Source organism: Pseudomyrmex gracilis, unplaced genomic scaffold (genome assembly GCF_002006095.1).
Source record: "Pseudomyrmex gracilis isolate BER0280 unplaced genomic scaffold, ASM200609v1 scaffold_130, whole genome shotgun sequence".
NCBI lineage: Eukaryota > Metazoa > Arthropoda > Insecta > Hymenoptera > Formicidae > Pseudomyrmex > Pseudomyrmex gracilis.
In genome coordinates this window covers 188,665-194,289 of record NW_018020714.1, presented here as the reverse complement: position 1 = coordinate 194,289, position 5,625 = coordinate 188,665, and the positions used below count along the sequence as shown (strand labels likewise).

General features: G+C 39.7%; 1 protein-coding gene across 1 annotated transcript in view; it reads right to left on the bottom strand.

Annotated features, from left to right (window-relative positions):
* Positions 1 to 1,426: 1,426 nt before the first annotated feature.
* The window catches only part of LOC109856681 (dendritic arbor reduction protein 1), a 10,633-nt gene continuing 6,434 nt past the window's right edge, over positions 1,427 to 5,625 (bottom strand). The window contains exon 5 of the mRNA XM_020432223.1: positions 1,427 to 2,734. The gene's annotated coding sequence lies outside the window, so the exon portion shown is untranslated. The remainder of the gene's footprint in view (positions 2,735 to 5,625) is intronic.

Genomic DNA, 5,625 nt, shown 5'->3' with positions numbered 1-5,625 from the left:
TTTTTCTTTCTACATAACTGCAACCTTGTCTTTGTTACAAAACAAAAGCATACAAATGTTTTTCTGTATGTTTTTGGTCAATAAAATTATACAATAAGATCGGTAAATTATATTACACAAATTTGTACGAGTTCTGTATAAATAGATAATTACGTCAACGTAATTTATTCTTTTCTCTATAAAATATCCTTTCAGTATTTGTTTAGAAATAATATTTAATTTCATATATATATATATATATATATATATATATATATATATAAAACAGATAATAAAATTATTCAAAACATTATGCTCACATACTTGGTGTAAATACATTCGATACATTTTTATTTTAATTAAAATATAATAGATTTATTTTGACAGGTATATGAGCGTATTTATTTTGTAAAAAAAAACTTTAAAAATCGTTTTCTAAATAACACGATATAATTATAAAAAAAATATAACAATTATTGCAATTTACCGAATAATAAAAGATTGCAAATAAAATCTATACAGAAGCTTAACAAAAACATTTTTTAAAAAATGTGCAATAAAATTCAATATTCTTAAAAAATAATAAAATTGGCAAATAAACTTGAATAAAATATATACCTTTGCTTATCTCCTGCGTCTTTCCGGATTTAACCCTATTATTATCGCTACAACATTTTAAGTTGGAATTATATAACATTAAATACAATTTGTTTTTACGGATAGAATTAAGTCCTAGAAAACAGCCAAGAAAGATCATCTTCCTTTTCCTCCGCGAAAACATGCGAATTTACAGACGAGGCTATAATAGGGGGGGGACGTGAAAATAACATATGATTGCAAATACCGATACTTCGATCATCGCGTATCGTCCTATTTTTACAATATCGAAAAATACCGGTTATCTCTAATAAGTAATTTCGATACTTGTTAAAAACTGAATCCCCACAAGATAGCCGCAATAGATATTTTATAATGTACAAAAAGACAAATAGGGTAAGAAACGTAATCCCCACGTTATCTAATCAGTATCGCTACCTGTAGATGCGTTACATACAGAGGCAGTCAAAGCTCTTGCAAGAAAAGTCCAGTGCAAGAGATCCAGAGAGTGCTCTCGTGCGATAAAAGGGTTCCTACAGTTTCCCAGGCGCATCTGGTGACTCTTGCGAAGTCATCGACGCCATCACGCGCCAAACGATTTCGCAAGTTCTCGCCCCCTTCTGTTTCGCGATTTACGAAAGCGACCAGTGTCTCGGGGGCACCGAGGTGATGACGTCTCTCCGCGAACGTAACGCGGAAAAGTGAGTGTGGCATCCCCTCCCCCTCACCGACACTCCCCGTGGCTGTTTGACTTAATTTTACGAGGGGTCGCACGGAACGACGAGGGTGGCATCGCCGCGAGGGGCGAAGAACGCGCGCGCGGCAGCGACAGCGACGGCGGCGGCGGCTTAGCGGATAAAAATTATCCGTTTAAAGTCGAGAAGCGCTATAAAAGTGCAGTTAAGCTTTCCGACGGGGCGCAAACGTTAGACTCTCTCTTTCCTCGCGTCTTCTCCTCGCGCGGCGCGATAACTATAATTGGTAAATAAGCGCGTTTAAGGAGGGGGGGCTGCTGAAATTTCAAGAAATTAAGACGCCAACTTATATATATATACATATATATATATACGCGCGTACAATTTCGAGTTTCCCCTCTGTGCGAGATTCTCTCGCTTTCACTTAATTGTTAAAAGCGAGTGGTAAAATAAATATTAGCGTACAACAGATATAATATGTATAACGTAAAAAAATTATAGTTTTAAGTAAAATATATAATACAAAACTAATATTATTTTCCGTTATCGCGTAATTAAAAGCAAACGGTATATTTGGCACATCCTTTTGGCAATCGTATCTTCGACTATTGTCTTTTTACTTCAATACCGTTTTTCTTCTCCGTCTTACTAGCTTGTAAAGCCGTAGGACAATTCTATTTTTTTTTTTTTTAACATGATCCGTAATTTATACTAAAATAAAGCTATCGTAAGTTATCTATATTTGTATATAAGTGTGTATGTGTGTGTGTGTGTGTGTGTGTAAAACTCTTTTCATTCATCTGTGTAATTCGTATATCCATTTTGCTAACAAAAAAATATAGCAAAACTGATCAATCAATAAAAATCAATGAAAAGAATATTGCAAGCTTAATTGCACAGTTTTTCTCATAAAAAATAAATCTACGAAAACTTAAAATAAAAAACTTATTAATGCCGTAAATACTTGCACGTCGCGAATGCTAATTTTCTTTCGCGCGCACATCAAGAAGACAAATGTAAGGGAATCTCGTTTCGAGAATTGAAAGAAATCCGAGAAGAGAGGAGAGATGAAACGCTAACGAGAAGACGAATGTGACCCTGGCTGCCCCTAGTCAAAGGTCTCATTCTAATCGAGAAAGAAGAAACCGAGAGAAAGAGAAAGAATGTATGCGGGTACGCGTATGTGTGTGTGTATGTGCGAGCAAAAACACCTGATATTTATGGTCCAGCTGATCGGTCGCTCCGCTCGCAGATCGGATCTCACTAAATCACCAGTCCGGTATACGCCTAGGAAGGAACTAGCCGCATCCCCTCGCAGAGCCCATGGGCAACCATAGGGTTCAATGTACAGTGACGCGATGACGAAGAATAGAAGAAGAAATCGATGTGAGAGGGAAGTTGAAGTCCTACTGCTGCCTTTTGCGCCTGGCACGCCTTCCGAGCAATGTATCATATCTGAAAAACTGACCACACGAGATATAAGAGTTACATATATATCACACAGTACGCACGGCCAATTGCGATTGCGGTTTGCTAATGAGAATATTCTAGGAGGATTAAACCATCTCACACATTTCGTGTACAAAACCATCAGTACACGAATTAATTTTCGTAGCTACAATTATGTTATAATCTTACGAGATGCAGTATTATTAAAATAATATAATTTTAAATAATATAATTTTAAATAAACATAAAAATAATATATTTTCTTCATAGAAAAAGAATTTCAGAGTATTTTACTGATTCTGTCAATCTGAATATCCGAATTAAATAACGACTCGCACGAAGCTTCGACAGCTGATCCGATGATAGTCTGCGGCTCGGGTTGCGAGCTGAACTTGTCGATCGCGAAAATGTGCATGCACATGCTTCCTCTTTCGAGAAAGCAGGGTAGTTTGATCTGATTAGCGAGTATCGATCGCTTTTGACGAGCCGATTGTCCGACTGGGTCAGGGTGACCTTCTTCAGGGTCGTTACACCAGAAACATTATGATTGTATCGTCTCCTTCTCCGTAGAGGAGAGCCATAGTCAATTTTTTAATTCATTGATTTTCGCGCGTTTAACTGATTCTAAATATCTGGTCTCTCACGCATAGTAAGAATAATTTTCAAACATTAATTCCATAAAAAAAAAAAGTAAAAACCCTAATAAAAAGAGAATGTAACGTTGTTTCGGTATTTTTTGCTTCATTCTCAAATATCGCTTCTGACTAAAGAGTCGAGTTTCTAGAAATATCTCCGACAAAAAACAATGACATTTTATTGTTTTACAAATAACGAGCGCTGCAATTTGCGTTGAAAGCACTCAATATGACCCCGCGATTATTATTCCCCGATCAAGCGAAGCAAAAGAGGACTGGGTCAAGGTGGCCGTCTCCTCGTGATCTTCTTACTTCCGCGTCTCTCCGCAGATTTCGTTCATTCGTTCGTTCGGCGAAGAAGATGCCGGATCGGCGAACATGTATGTTCAAATGCATACACGTACGTATGTACGTACGTACACATATGTGTAAACGTGTGTATACACACACACACACATATATATATAGCATATGTACACACATCTGATTGTGCATGTGTGTTCGTCGATCGCTGTGTGCGCGCGGGGGTTACGGATATAACCCACGTGCCGCGTCATCAACCACCGCGAACCTACATCGTCATCAGAAGTGAAAGATGCTGGCGTCGCCAAATCTTTCCTTTCTCCACTTCTACACGCGGTGAGAGTAAACGTGACGTCACCGACTTAAAGCTGCCGGACGAAATGAACCGATTGATTCGGTCGTCGGTCGTTTTGATCGCCGGCGGAGATTAAAAGCGTGATTTCAATGATCCGAGAATTCGAGCAGCGGAAATACACACATACGCGGAAAGCGCGCGCGATCGCCGGTTCATGTCGGTTTTAATCTCTGCCTCCGCGCTTCGGCAACAAACTCATCGGATACTCTAACACTGATTCCAATATTTTATTTCGATAGCTATTTTGTTTGATAAAAAAAAATGAGATTACGACACAAGAGATATTTTTTACACTTGAAGTCAACAAATTCTTTTGAGGAACAAAAAAATAATTTCTCGCGCGACGACGCGAATGAAAATACGGCTGAGGTATAATCGCGGAGCTCGACCGAGACGCGATCTTCACCACCCGTGTGTCATCATATACGTTCGAAGAAATGAATCATCGATTGATTTAATTATTAAACACGGTCATTGCAATCTGTTTACACATCTCTTTCTTATCGTCCAAGTACACACATTGTTGCGTCTGACGATAACATCGAGCTGTCGAGTGATACAAAGCTACGAGAGCCGTCGAGAACGGTCGAACAATGCGTGTGTGTGATGGCTTCGCGTTATCAGGCGGGAGAGGAATCAGCTCGCGGTAAAACAAGACTAGGATCGATTATTAATGGATGTAAACAAGAAACGTGTAACAGTTACACGAACGCGCACGGCAACGAACACACACACACATCTCTCATCGGACGAAGTTACGAAGCTTCCGTTTCACACTTCCGTGAACGTTTAATTTTTTTTAAATGGCAAAAAATTTGCAGAAAAAAATAACGGTGACATCTTTCTGTCTCTCGTCCGCTTTCGTATCTTTGATACGACTACGTGTATTCCGGATGTAGTTACGAGGCGAGATTAGAGGACGAAGAACGAGGAGGAGGCTGCATGAAGAAGCGCGAGGAAGCGCAAAGGGAGTGGATCTCGCATCCACGGGGGGGGGGAGAGGGAAGAAGGAAGAACGCGCAGAGGGGTTGTTGTGGAAGATAGAGATAGGCCACGGTGGCCGGCGTGACTTGACAATAAAGCTCGTCTCACCTCCGGTCCGCCTCTGTTCTCGAGGCCCCCGGTTTTCGACCCCTTTGTCACCCCACCTGTGTTTTTCGCCTGGCGCTTCTAACACACACACCTCTCCACACGACTCGTTCTCTCTCCCTCCCACACGCCATTGACTAATCTTTCCTATCGCTCGTGAACCGATCCGACGTGTTACGCGCAGGAGTTATGAACCCGCGAAACTCGAGCTGCCAAACGATCCTCTCAAACGATTCTTCCCTCTTCAATTTTTTTTTCTTTCTTTCCACATTACCGCGTTATTATCAACTTGGCAAAAGTGACAGTTTTTATTTGTATGTTAGAAACGAGTTTTTCAGTAAATTGTTGAAATTGTAATATATTTGTTGTGCGAAACATCCCGAGTCGAAATTTTGACTCTCTGATGAACCTCTCATTCTACTATATATAGGAGTTACGATAGTAAAGTAGGTTCAATTGCAAGGATAAAATTTGCTCCTACTTTCAACCTAAAAGTGTCACAAATTTCCATTTTCTCCAAGTT